General features: G+C 39.2%; 1 long non-coding RNA gene across 2 annotated transcripts; it reads left to right on the plus strand.

Annotated features, from left to right (window-relative positions):
* The first annotated feature begins 278 nt into the window (after positions 1-278).
* LOC117252373 (uncharacterized) lies at positions 279-8,998 on the plus strand. 2 transcript variants are annotated; one of them, XR_004501313.2, is made up of 3 exons: positions 279-8,208; positions 8,297-8,365; positions 8,451-8,998. It is a non-coding gene; the product is annotated as an uncharacterized LOC117252373 (long non-coding RNA). The 2 variants fall into 2 exon arrangements; XR_013492067.1 differs by having other exon boundaries at positions 279-8,365.
* Positions 8,999-14,865: the final 5,867 nt, after the last annotated feature.

A 14,865-nucleotide genomic window follows, 5' to 3' on the forward strand; every position in this document is an offset into this window, starting at 1 on the left:
ACTGAAAAGAAAATGCAGGAGTGCAGAGAGGAGGTGGAGAAAAACCAAATTGACAGTTCATTTTGAAATATTACGCAAACAACTCAAAACCTACAATAAAACAGTCAAACAGGCAAGAATATCCCACTTTTCAAAACTCATTTCCGATCATAAAAACAACCCCAAATTTCTTTTCTCCACCTTCGATCTTTTAACCAGCACCAATTTTAATAAACCATCCAACATATCAACAGATGCCCTCTGCGAGGACTTTGCAGACCACTTCAGAGTAAAATCGATGATATCAGGTCCAGTCTTTTATCCCAACGGAATGTAATTTTTAACACACCTGGATCATTGCTTTTACCTGAGGAAACACTGGAGAGTTTTGTCCTGGTTGATGCAAGGACACTTGGTCGAGTTTTCTCCCAGGTAAACCCAACAACTTGCCTTTTAGATCCGATTCCCACATCACTTTTAAAGACATTTTATGGATTCTTTGAGGAACAGATTTTAAATGTAGTGAATTACTCTCTTCAGACGGGTGTCTTCCCCACTGCCTTCAAAACGGCGGTGGTGAAGCCCCTTCTGAAGAAGAGTAATTTAGATCCCAACATTTTTAATAATTACCGACCTGTATCCAACTTACCGTTTTTAAGTAAGATTTTAGAAAAACTGGTTTTTAACCAAGTAAATGATTTTTTAAAAAGAAACAGTATTTTGGAGAAATATCAATCTGGTTTTAGGATGAACCACAGTACCGAGACAGCCCTTTTAAAGATTTTAAATGATATCAGGTTGAATGTTGATTCACAAAAACTCAGTCTTGGTACTACTGGATCTAAGCGCCGCTTTTGATACAGTAGATCACCACATTTTATTAAACAGACTCAGAATTCTGGTGGGCCTCTCTGGTACTGTTTTTAACTGGTTCAGTTCTTATCTCACAGATCGTTGTTTCTTTGTAAGTATGGATACATGTTCCTCCAGAACGCATGAAATTTCAATTTTAGGTCCAATTCTTTTTAATCTATACATGCTTCCCCTTGGGGATCAGGAGGCATGGCATCAGCTTCCACAGTTACGCAGATGACACACAGCTGTACATTGCCGTGTCTCCTGATGACACAGGGCCAATTGATACCCTTTTTAACTGCATTTTAGATATCAAGTCATGGATGGCAGTGAATTTCCTACAGCTCAACCAGGACAAAACAGAGGTTTTAATTATTGGTCCTGAAGGCCAGAGAGAGAAACTTTTACCAAAACTACAAGATTTTAAACCTTCACAATGTGTAAAGAACCTGGGTGTCATTTTTGACTCTGAGCTTAGTTTTATTCCACACATCAAAAATGTAACAAAGACAGGTTTTTATCATCTTAAGAATATAGTCAGAGTCCGCCCGTTTTTCTCTCAGGCTAACACGGAGGTGCTGATGCATGCTTTTATCTCTTGTCGTTTAGATTACTGTAATGCCCTGCTGTCTGGTCTTCCCAAAAAGACCATCTCTAACCTGCAGCTACTCCAAAACTCAGCCGCACGAGTGCTGACGAGGACCAGAGGGCGGGAGCACATTTCACCAGTTTTACAATCGCTGTGTTGGTTCCCCATGTGTTTCAGGATCGATTTTAAGGTTCTTTTATTAGTTTTTAAATGTCTTAACGGTCTTGGGCCATCTTATTTATCTGACCTGCTTTTATCGTATCAACCCTCGCGAATCCTGAGGTCCTCTGGCACCGGCCTTTTAATTGTTCCAAGAGTTAGAACAAAAACCCACGGGGAGGCTGCATTCAGCCATTATGGCCCTCACTTATGGAACAGCCTGCCGGAGAGCATCAGGACTGCAGAGACTGTTGGATGTTTTTAAAAGGAGGCTCAAGACTCACCTTTTTAATTTAGCTTTTAACTGATTTCTTTTACTCTTTTAATTCTTCTATTATATGTTCTTTTTACTTTCTAATGCTTTTAAATGATTTATTTTTAAATCTTTATGCATTTTAGTCTCTAAATCTTAATTTACAGTGGTGGAAAAAAGTTTTCGGACACCCCATGCATTTGTGAAATATTGCACTAAGAATCACTCTTAGGTCTTCAAGTGCAATTTCTTTTAGTACAGTCACAGCCAAAATACTAAATAAATCCTAAAAAAGCCATTAAAAACTTAAAATTGATTGGTTCCATAAAAATACATAAGAAATTTTGAGTATTGGGTCATTTTGGTACCAGTGATGAAGGTCATTCTTTTTATTAAAAGACACAATTTTTGTTGCCAAGCTTCGTGTCTACATAAAGCCAGCACATTTGAAAGTTCTTCAGACACAAAAATGGCTAAAACAAGGAACCTAACACAGGAAACACGCCTGAAGATAAAGATTCTCAGCCAGGAAGGGTACAGCTGCCCCCAGATAGCCACGAAGTGCAGATGCAGTCCTTCAGCAGTTGGATACACTCTGCAGAAATACAGACGAACAACAGCTTGGAAGACAAACCAAGATCTGGGCGTCCAAGGGTTTCTTCAGCAAGAAATGGCCGCATCTTGATCCGCATGTGCAGGCAAAACTGCCGAATGACATCACAGGAGCTTCAGCAGCAGTGGTCAAACCAAACTGGTGTCCAGTGTTCCACCCGCACTGTACGTGGCTGACTTTTAGATCATGGCTTAAGGTCCTACAAGGCTATCAAGAAGCCCCTGATCAATGAGAGACAGAGGTTAGCCCGGCGTCGTTGGGCCCAGGCACACAAGAACTGGACAGCCAGGAACTGGAAGAAGATTTTGTGGTCAGATGAGTCCAGTTTCCAGCTTTATCTTCCTCCTACTAATGTGAGGGTACGCAGAAGGCCAGGCGAAGCATTATCTGCAGCATGTACAGTACCTACTGTCAAGCATGGTGGAGGCAGTATCATGGTTTGGGGATGCATGAGTGCTGCTGGTGTTGGTCATCTCACTGTCTGTGATGGCACATTGAACTCTACCAAGTATTGTACCATTCTCGAAACCCACATGCTCCCTTCTGCGCGTGCACTGTTCCGTCGAGGTAAAAACTGGATGTTTCAACAAGATAATGCCCCTTGCCACACATCCAAGGCCAGTAGAACTTGGCTGCAGGGGCACAGTATCCAGGTCTTAGAGTGGCCAGCTCAATCCCCGGACATGAGCCCCATTGAAAATCTGTGGTGGATTATCAAAAGGTCTGTTTCAAAGCATAAACCAAAGAATTTAGAAGAATTAAAAGCAGTAATTCAAGAAGAATGGGACAAGATTACCCCTCAACAGTGTGAAAGGCTCGTGGGGAACATGCCAGCCAGGATTAGAGCTCTGCTACGTGCCAATGGCAGGACTACTAAATATTAATTTGATGATGTGATGGTTTATTTATTTTTTGTTCAGTTTTGAACACATTCTCTGTTATCTGTTGACTTTGATACCGACAATGTTGAGAACTGACATATTGAAACTGTCAAGAATTTAGTTTTGTTAGTTTTTCTTGTAAACAATAAACAAAAAAATATAATTTATATTTGTTTGTATCTGTCTAATGCAGCCACACCTTTTGAAACACAAGAAAGATTTTTCCACAAATATTTTATGATAATATTTGAGATTGTGTAAAATTTAAAGGGTGTCCGAAAACTTTTTTCCACCACTGTATTTATTTATTTATTATTATTATTAATATTATTTTAATCTTTAACTCTTTAATTTTTCCTAATCTCCACACCATGTGTGGAGTCCACCCCGGTCTGTCTGGTCGGGGTGGTCTCTGTGGTGGCGCTCCCTATGGCTGTGGGCTGTAGCGCCTCTCAGTGTGGATGGCTCCCCATAGGTGGTTCTTTCCTCACCTGGTTCCTCATTGCCCAGCCATGTTATTGACTATATTGACTGTGTGTGTGTGTGTGTGTGTGTGTGTGTGTGTGCGTTTGTTTATATGTGGGGGTGGGAGGGGCGGGTTTTCAATATGTACGTATTATTTTTGTTTGTTTTTATTCTGTGAAGCACTTCGTGCTGCATTTTTAATGTATGAAAAGTGCTATACAAATAAAGTTTGATTGAAGTTTGATCATGTCTACACTTCATGTTGTTTGAGGGATTTTCTTTTTTGTTTTTTAAAGAGGGAGACTAGGTATATTTTTGCGCAGCTGATAATTTCTAACACAGCTCAATATCAGGATGATTTTATTCAGACTATCAATTTGGTGTTAAGATTTAATTGTGGCGTCAGCTTTATTGTAGCATATATAACGTTATGACAAAGAAGACCAATTTATCAGACGCAATGATGTTAGACGATAATTGTAATACACGCAATTCATCTGCGCAGCGTTGATTTCATGGGATTCAAGGGTGTGATCAGTGTCAGATGTACAGGTACAGGTACTGTAGCTACTTGAACCAGTGATGAGTAATTTAACCTACACATCATTTTATTTGCTACCTTGTTTTGTCTTGATTTTTCCCTCTCTCCTCCTCGTTCTTCTTTCCTTACCCATTTTTTTTTCTTCTCTATTATGTGATTTCATTGATGTTTTGACAGGGGAATTTCTTTGATAAGCTTTTAGTGGCTTCTAACCTCTCCGGCACTTTTCTTTTTTTAATCTTGTAAACTTTATACTGTCTGTTTTTAACATTATGTGCAAATAAACTAATCTAAACTAAAACTAAACATTATTCATCCCATTATGCGTTGCCACACATGTTTCCTCCTCCTGCAGCTGCCACGGTGTTGGCCTTTTCTGTAATGTTGCTTTTCTCCTCCTCATATTTTAGTAGAATTAATCTCTGATCCTCACGAGAAATACTTTTTTCTCCTCACATACGGCGCTCTGTGAGGACGCTCAGTGACGCTGCGCTTCTCTCATGATTGTGATTGGTCCGCTGCGTGCGCGTTCACGGCTCTTGATAAAGCAACACTGGGTTGAGTTACCGAGTTGATATCCAGTGTCGTGATACCGATTATCCTGATTGCCATTGTTAGGGTTAGTCAACCCAGGATAGGTCTGGGTAACCCAGGAAAGGTTGATCTCGCTTTGTGATACAGGCCCCAGGTTTGGATCTCTGATTTTGTTTTTGTTTTGTTACATTTTCTTTGAGTTTATTTATGATCCCCAGAGGATTAAGTTTAATGCATTGTTTTGATTAAGTTGTATTGTGTTAACTTAATTTCTGTGGCTGGTGACTTATATTGTTTCATTCCTGATTTTTGTGAATTTTGGATTTCTTTATGAATATCGATTTGTGGTATTTTGATTTATTTTGTTACTAACTTGTTTTTGGCAGTTTATATTTGTGTATTTGGGTTTTTTTTTTTTTGGGTCAATTTGTAAACTTTTGGCTGCCAACCTTACAAGTTTTGTTTATTTAAGGTTTGTTTTTGTTTGTTGATTTGGTTGTTTTGTTTATGGTCATTTGAGTGCAACCCCATTAGTTTTATTTCCGTCTTCCCCCTTCAGTTGCTGAGAGCCAAAGGTGGTGGTCATGGTGTCCTGGATGGTGGCTTCCCCTCTTTCTTTTGGTGTGCTGTGCGTCCCCTGGTCCTGGCTTTCCCTTCACTAAAGTGTGTGTGTGTGTGTGTGTGTGCGCGCGTGTGGCTGTCATGTGTGATTGGGCTGACCTTAATTTTGTTGGATCCCTCACACCTCTGTCGACCCACCTCCCTGCCGATAAGCCTCAGTACTGAAAGGTCCCCCTTTTCTTAATCCCTGTGTGGACGGTGTGTCTAGTGTATTTTAGCGATGTATTTTGTAATAAAGATTTTTCTAAACTTGGAAACACGTCTCCTGCCTCACTGTAGAGCGAACCTGAGTGCCTTATTTGGGGTTTTGTAGATCTAACTATCTCCTTGGGTGAAACTCCCAGGGTGGCGTTGTCCGGCTTGTCCTGGTTGACTAATTAATATTAATATTCACCAATAACTTGGTAACCTAAACTTCCCTCCATCCCTCCTGTTGCCACATATGGGTCTGATAACATTTTAATAAATCAACATCATTGAAAGCCATAGGTTGAGACCGAGAGGTCTCAGTTTAAAGCGCTTCTACCAGAGCCTGTTTACTGTCTGCGACGCGCCCATGTATCCCGCACCAACTTTTGTTTGTTTTCCCTCGCCGCACGCTGGAAATCCAGCATAGTGCTGGTGTGAAAAGTGTGATGCAGTTACAAAGTATAAGTAGTGAGTGTGGTTGCTTGGGCTGGCACAAGTTTGATACGGCATAGAGAAATGTTCCCCTCACTGACTAGTATACAAATGAAGGCAGGGGTGTAGCCATCATTTCAGAAGTGAGGGGGACAAATTTTTCCGAGGTCTATTGAGTGATTTATCATCCCCTCACATTCAGTTGCACCTCTCCTTAGCGGCTAAAGAACCACATAACCACAAACAGCCACAGTACAGCACCAGGGGACCGATTTTAGTTCTTTAAAATTATATACTATCAAAATCTAAAGTTTAAGCTGCCAAACTCTGGTTGAGTTGACACAGAATGACCCTCGAGCATCTACAGGGTAAGTAGGCAGATAATTAAGTGCCAAATACCTGCCTGGTTTCTCCCTGTCCCTCTTCTATCTATTGCAATAATATAGATAATAAACGTGCAAAGCAAAATTTATCAATAGAATTAAGAATAGTAGTGGTGACATAGCTGTGTCACTTTAATGATAATTTTTCTCAGCCAGTTATATTCTCTCCTCACCTGTGAAGACCCTGCATAACCATCCTTGCTGGGCCCTGGTCCACTGTCTCCTCCCTGATACTGCTTTCTATTGTCGCAATAAAGATTAAAAAATATGTGCAAAGCAATAGTGAGCACAAGTTCTGCGCAGAAATTAAGGAGTGGGTTTATTCCTAGCATGAAACTAGCTAGCAAGCGAATTAACATAGGTAACAATGACATTAGTATTCTTGTTAACTAGCTTAACTTGATACATTGGCATCTATTATTTAGTCATCATTTAGCTAACATTTCTACATGCAACAGCATTACTCAACTTACACAGTTTGTTTGGAAGAAACTACAAGTTTTTTGCTTCCTACTGGCTGGTTTGCTTAGATAAAACACAGCAGCACTGCCCAGCAGCACACGTCTCGTCTGTGCGATTGATTCAGATCACAACACTACAGCATGTGTATGCCGCCTGGTGCCGCAGGGATTGTGGCCCAGCTGCAGAAAATATTCATATTATTTGACTAAAAAATATAAGCATTTTAACATCAGTTTGGACCACTCTAGCTAGTAACTACTTTATAGTAGGCTGTACATAATCCTATACAGTGAGGTGATTTTTTTTGTCCTATGGCAGGCTACTTTGTGCTAGTAGGTTTAGTACAACAACAATGGTCTTTTGAGAGAGAGAGGAGGGAGAGAGGTTTTCTATTGTTATGACTCTAGAAACCCATTTTCACTGAGACATATTGAGGTGAGAGGTAAAGAGGCCCCTTTAACCAGTTTTAGCAAAATTCATACCAAAATGACACCTACAAACACAAGTACACTACCCACGCTGTACACTACACACAAAGTCATCATCTATAATAAAAAAAACACAAAAAACATACATACACATTGTCACATGGCTTGGGTTTTTTCTTTAAACAAATGAATAATGTATTCTGGAGGAAATGCTTTCTTTTTGACATCTTTCTTTCCCTCTTTTGTCACTTTCTGACTTTTTGTCTGTGTGTGTGTGTGTGTGTGGGGGGGGGGGGGGGGGGGCAAGGAGGTTGATTAGACCTTATTGATTACATTACATTATAATGCTTGAAGATAATTTGGAATGCAGGGTTTGAATTATTGCATGTGATTATTATCAAATTCTAGGCTAGCAAGAGTAATGCAACAACAACCGATTGTAGTGAGGGAGACTTCTTTCGCTCAAACTCCCTCCCTCTCTCTTGTGTTCTGCCACACCCTTCTGATTACTCTATTGGGACCAGGTGAGACTTGATTACTCCCTGGTCTAACTGCCCATTAAAAGTAGCTGTGTGCAGCCAGCCACAGGCTTTCCTCATCTGTCCTGTCTCCATGTTTGAGAGAGATCATGTCACAATAAGTTATGCATCTTATCTGCCTCCTTTCTAGCTGTTACCTGTGGGCATGTTAAGTTTCTCTCTGGCATCTTCACAGGTGTTGTTTGCAGTAGGACTCAGCCCCATCCCCCGACACCACGAGTGCTGCGTGTGTGTGTTGGATCACATGTGGGGCAATTGTTTGGTCACTGTAACCTGTTGCCCAAGGTATGCTACTACTTACAACTGTAGTTTCATACATGAGTCCTGTACATGTCATACTTTTCACCTAATGTCATACTTTGGGTAATGTCAGTCTGTCGTAGGAGCAAGGAGTATGATGTTGGTGTCCCATATGCACTAGTTCCGTTGTACTTCAGCAAAGGTAACCATTGTTCAACTGCCTAGTAGTGTTTTCTTATTCAAGTGAAGACCTATGTTTTAATATTGTGTTTGTTTTGTCCTATTAGGCGGAGCTCTGTTGCCACTGCTGTTTTTGTCCTGTAGTTAATTTAGTTTTCATACTTTTTTTTTTAGGTTTCTTTTTTTGCTTCTATTCATTTGTGATAGTTGATTTGGATTATTTTCTGTCTTAAGGCAGACTCAGTTGGCTCTACCCTGTCTCATTGTATGTGTATATTGATTATGTGAAGGCCCGTAACGTGAGGGAGCTATTTTACTCTGTTTTGTACACCTTTATTTTATAAATTGATGTGGTTGTGTAGCCTATATAACCTGAGACTTGTGATATTGCTGGGTTTCTTTTCTGCCAGTTACGGGACGGTTGGGTTGTTATATACCTGTAGGTGTTTGGTCACTGGGTGGAGCTTTTCAGCTATCCAGATTTTTTTTTTTTTCTTTTATCTGCTGTGGCCTTAAACGTGTGTGTGTGTGTGTGTGTGTGTGTCCCTCTGCATGAATAGTGGGACATTCTCTATTGCATGTGTTTGCTGTGTGTATTAACCCGTGTGCCTTTTTTGTTTCACAGTGCATGTGTAAACTCCCTTCATGCTCGTGGTGGTGGTTTCCTCCCCCCTTCACTCCCATCCTCCTGTGGGTTTCCCTGGCACCCTTCCCCCTGTACTGGTAATGAGCCTAGAAATCTTAACATTTTAGAGTCTATTTTGTAATAAAGAACCATATTTTTTTACTTATAGCTTCTTTCCCCAATAAGTTAAATACTGGTGGATTTAAATAAAAGTGTTATTTTGAAACTAGAAACTCATGTCTCTGCTCCTTTTCTTCTCAAAGAACTTGTGCATTGACTTATTCATTCTCTGGGTGAAATTCCCAGAGTGGCCTGGTCACACAATAGATAACACAAACATGTGAGGTCATGTACTCTTCAAATAAGTGAATAAAGCACTGCATAATGTAACATTATGATAGATAGATAGATAGATAGATAGATAGATAGATAGATAGATAGATAGATAGATAATCTGCAAGGAATTCCCAATTCAGCACATCCCACTTACAGAGAAATCAGTTAAGACTCACACCTGCTTTAAAGTTAATACCATAAACATGACTCTCACTGCCTGGTGGAAAGAAAACAATATATTCAATTTCAAACTACACCCCTCTGCTCTCACCCCAATCTAGCATTACCCCATGTTTCAAATCAATGCAAAACCCATCAACTTTCCGGCATGAAAACGGAGAGAAGCAACCAGCCTGGGCACCTCTTTCGTGGCAGCTCTCACATAACCTTCAACCTTCTCAAACAAACACAACCTACCCCCACTACTGGCACTACCAGCATACACTTAAAGAGACCATAAGAAAGAAAATTGATATCCACAACTTTGACAACTCCACTCTCCAATTATCACAACTGTGTTCTTTCCAACCCAGAAAACTATTATCACAGATTTACAAACTCTTCTCCCATCATGACAATACTGTTCCAATCCAAATGGACATCAGACTTGAATGCCAATCAGACAATAATTGGCAAACAATATGTAACAATACATTCTCATTGTCATCCAACTCAAAAAAAATTAAGCTAATTCAATACAAGGCCCTTCACAGAGTTCATATCACCACCCACAAAATACTTCACTGTAACACCTGCACACACTGTCCCTCTGTAATAGACAACCACTTCCATGCGTTCTGGCTCTGCACGCATGTTGAACGGTTTTTGTTGGAGGTCATGGGAGAGCTGTCCAAGATCCTCAACCTCAGCATCCCTCTCTCCCCCTCCATCGCTCTTCTAGGTGATCTCTTCTCATTCACAATCCCACAACATCTCAAGACTTTAATTCTAATAGCAGTAATTAGTTGTCAGTTAACAGTTATCAGTAAACCAATGGCTCAATCTGTTGATGGACCACGCAAACTTAGAAAAGCTCACAGCAGCCCTAAAAGTCAAACCTGACCCCATTCCATAACACCTGGTCTGCGTTTCTGCGGTTCATTCAAAGCTGATTTGTCTTTATACTGTTTCACTCACTCACTTCATCCTCCCAATACCAATATGACAGCTTAAATTTGTTTTGTGTTGTTTGAATGTCTTTCTTCTTTGCTTTGTAAATACTGTTCTGTAAATATGTTTATGTCACAGGTGGTAAAAAAAAATAAAGGGTTTAAAAACAAACAAACAGATTATACAAAAATAGTGTACAGGAACATCTGCACTGAGTATGGGCTAGAAGTCCCAAGGTCACAATGGAAGACACCTCCTAAGGCGGTTGCGAATGACTGAGCTAAGATCCTGTGGGACTTCCAGATCCAGACTGAATAACTGGTGATAGTTAACCAACCGGATATCATGTTAATGGTCAAACAACAGAAGAAGGCAGTGGTGATAGATGTAGAAACTTGAGAAACAGCAACATAAAGAAGAAGGAACACAAGAAGCTCGAAAAATACCAAGGGCTGAAAGAGCACCTAGAAAAGATGTGGGGAGTAAATCAATCAATCAATCAATTTTATTTATAAAGCCCAATATCACAAATCACAATTTGTCTCACAGGGCTTTACAGCATACAACATCCCTCTGTCCTTACGACCCTCACAGCGGATAAGGGAAAAACTCCCCAAAAAAAACCCTTTAACAGGGGGAAAAAACGGCAACAGTAAAGGCAACAGTGGTGCCAGTGGTACTCGGCGCACTCGGGGCTGTGACCCCCAAACTTGGAGAGAGGCTCCAGCAGATTCCAAGTACAACATCTGAGGTCTCTGTCCAGAACAGCGCAGTCCAAGGAACAGCTAAGATACTGCGCAGAAACCTCAAACTCCCAGGCCTCTGGTAGAGCCCTCTGATTTTTTACATGTCCACAACACATGAATGATCATTACCACAGTATGTGCTTCAAATATTGCTGACCCACCATTTTTCTTTTAATAACACATACACTTCTCACTTTTTGAAATTGTCCCATTCTAATGGTATTTCTCAAGACTCTGATAGGACATCCAGCTGGGTCTCAACGTCTGTGATTTCATAAATGATTTGATTGATGTGTGGAGGTTTTTCAATCAATCTGTAATAAGTATTTTATTTATCATGTCACAAGTCATATTCTAGAATTGATTACATTCTTATATCATCATCTTCGTATGAATGTATGTCTGCACCCAATGTAAATTTACTCCTGTAATTTCCCATAGACCCTGTAGATGGCGCTTCAGTTCACAACTTTTTACACTCCACAGGTCATGTGGGAAGTTTTTAAGTGTTTTCTTAGAGGAAATTACATCTGTTTTTTTTATCATCCTTGAAGCATGGGATAAAAGATTCTCTGACCCAGAGGGTCTACAGACCCTTCTACAGAAAAAGATCTCAGAATCTTAAAAAAATTGAGGGCAGAATACAACTCCATCCTTAGCAAAAGCAGAAATCATTTCACATCACAGAATGCAGAGATACTACTACGATATGATGTAGACCCCACGAGCTCCTGGCCTTAAGGCTGAATTAATGTGAGTCTAAATCATACATAGCTGTTATTACGAATGAGATTGGCCAGACTCTAAATTACATATTGGTGGGGACACATATCAGTGTGCAGGAAATTTTAAGTGTTTAACACTTTATTTCCTGCATTCACGTGATTTTTCTGCACCAATTTATGGTGGAAATGTCTTTATGCAAAGAAAAATGCAAAATTCAGGTGATAGATGATGTTTCAAAAATATAAAAATAGGCAATAATAGGATATAATGCAGTAAGGCTCTGAGGCATTCTGTATGGGTTTCAAATATTTTTGTCCCGGGCATATCGGCTTTTATCATTTTATGTTATCTCTGCTGAGTCAGCACACCTGTGGGCAGAGTTGACTATTGTTTGGGGAAGGAACCTCATTCAAATTGCAAGTGTCGCACATATAAATCAATAATAAATTAATTCATTTTAATTCATTCATGAACCCCATACAACTGAATAGCTCACGTGGTTCAGCAAGATTTCTGCTCATGTTCAAACCTGTCCTCACATTCAGTTCAAAGTTTTTTAACTTATTTAAAGTTTACATGAAGTCTGTCGCTGAGAGAATTTGGTAGGAATAGCATTTTGAGGTGGAGAAGGTTTAAGAGGATTTAAAGAGTCGCCCCATAGTTACATTGTAACTATGTGATAAGTGGAAGAAAAACATTGATTAAAGAGCACACATGTCCTAAAAGAGCTCAGCATTTTTGATATTCTAATGTTTTTTTGTAGGTGAAAGAAAAGGAGTAGTAAACTGAAAACATACAGAAGTGAGAGAATTCCACAGTAGTGTGAATGCTGAATCAACATTCATATTAAAAATCTGAAAAAAAGCTTAATATTTAATAAAGTATAAGTGGTAGAAAAAGGCTTGAATGGTTTCTGTGGCTGAAAGTGTGCAGAAGCATCAGACAGCCAATTATTCTTATGGAATCGAAAGAATAATTATAGCTGCTGCGCAGCGATGGGTCGGGTCCGGGCATTTTTAGGCAATTCTGAGCAACAAGCAGAAGAATTGGAAGACATTTAGCAACACAATCTGCCTTTCGCATCAGCTGAGACTTGAACTCACAACCTCTGAGACTAAGAATCAATTTCTATCTCACTGAGCTAATTAGTCAGTGGCAATTCATGTGTAGCTTCACAAATTGACTAAGCCAGACGTGCAGGTTTAGCAGCCGTCCATGCATGGAAAAGCAGATTTCAAACCACTGTAAAAAATTCAGTTATCAAAACAAAAATCTGAAAATACACATATTGCATCTAGACAGCATGGAGACGTTGGTAATTTATTTTAACAATAATTGCTTTGCTTCATAAGTGAAAAACTGATGTTTAACTAGTTGAGCTATGCAAAGTGAGAAGCCTCAGATGGTTTCACACTGAAGTATTGACACTGGATCTTTGTGCAAAGTTTGGTTTATTTTCAAGCATGAGAAGGCAGATTGTCTAGCAGAAAAATGACTTGAAGATGCTACACAGTGAGCACAAGAAGATGAAGATTAGAAGAAGATTACAATGCGGATTCTGCACCAGTTGAGGCTCGAACCCGCAACCTCTGGAACCTAAGACGGTCATCTACCGCTCTGAGCTAATTGGCAAATAGCAACTCAACAGTGGCTTCACAAGTTGAGTAAGCCATTCACTGTTGTGTAGGAAAGCAGCCATCCGTGCATGGAAAGGCAGATTTGAAACCACTGTAAAAAATTCAGTTATTAAGACAAATATCTGAAAATACACATATTGCATCTAGACAGCATGGAGATGTTGGTAATTTGTTTGTAACAATGAATGATTTGCTCCATAAGTGAAAAACTGATGTTTAAAATTGCCATTTTTACACTGACTCCAATTGTTCACATTAGTGCAAAATTGAAAATGCTGTCAAAAATTCAGTTTTTGAGACAAAATTCTGAAAAATCTCATCATCTACCATGACTCTAGAATTTTGTCATTTTTTTCATGAACATTGAAGATTTATTTAGCAAGAATTTGCATGTATATATTTACAGTACCGTTTACAGTCAAACATTGTGATGCACTGTAGAGTCAATTTTTGATAAATCAAAAATCTGAGAAACTTAGTTTTTGTAGGACAGTCTGAAGATGCTCTGTAGCAAGTTTGGTGTCAACTGAGCAAAAATTGTGGGAGGAGATAGGTTTAAGAAGTTTTACAGTTTTTGAAAAAAAAAAAAACAGTGATGAACTTCATAATTTTTAATAGGTTGTATAAATGTACAAAAGTTTCTTCAGTATTGGGGCTACAGTTTGATTAAAGTTGTGAAGTTGTAGCATGTATGGTTGATTTGTTATGAATTTTCAAAGTTTTGAACTTTAGACGCTTGCTGTAGCGCCACCATCAGGACTATTGGCTTGGGTTTACAGCTGAGGATATCTGGCATGAGACTGGACCTTTGTGCAAAGTTTGGTGAGTTTTTACCCATGGGAAGTATGATTTCCTTGGAAGAAGAAAGAAGAAAGAAGAAGAAGAATACCTAGGATTACAATAGTGTCCTGGCAGCTTAACTGAAGATCTGATGAACATTCAGCATTCACATTGATGAAAATGGCAAATTAATAATATTTAGTAAGTGATGTGTGTCATGGATTGAACACTAAAATTAAGTGAAACTCAATGTTATGTCAAGTTAATCAATACAACAACACTTGGAATATGACCTTTAAAAACTTTATTTGCCACCATTTCATTTCATGGAAAAATAATTTTGCAGCTAAAAATTAGTTCATGACCTTAATTGGCATCTATTTAGCACAAATACAAGTGTGACACATCAAAGTTTTACATCACACTGCTAAATAAATGTTAGCTTCCAAATGATACAACTAACAAAATCAACACTCAAACTACCACTGATGAGACAATGTATAATGTTGACTAAATGATACCACATTAGTGAAAACAACATAAACATGACTGAGGACATTGA

The sequence above is a fragment of the Epinephelus lanceolatus genome, chromosome 9, assembly GCF_041903045.1.
Source record: "Epinephelus lanceolatus isolate andai-2023 chromosome 9, ASM4190304v1, whole genome shotgun sequence".
In the NCBI taxonomy this organism is placed as follows: domain Eukaryota; kingdom Metazoa; phylum Chordata; class Actinopteri; order Perciformes; family Serranidae; genus Epinephelus; species Epinephelus lanceolatus.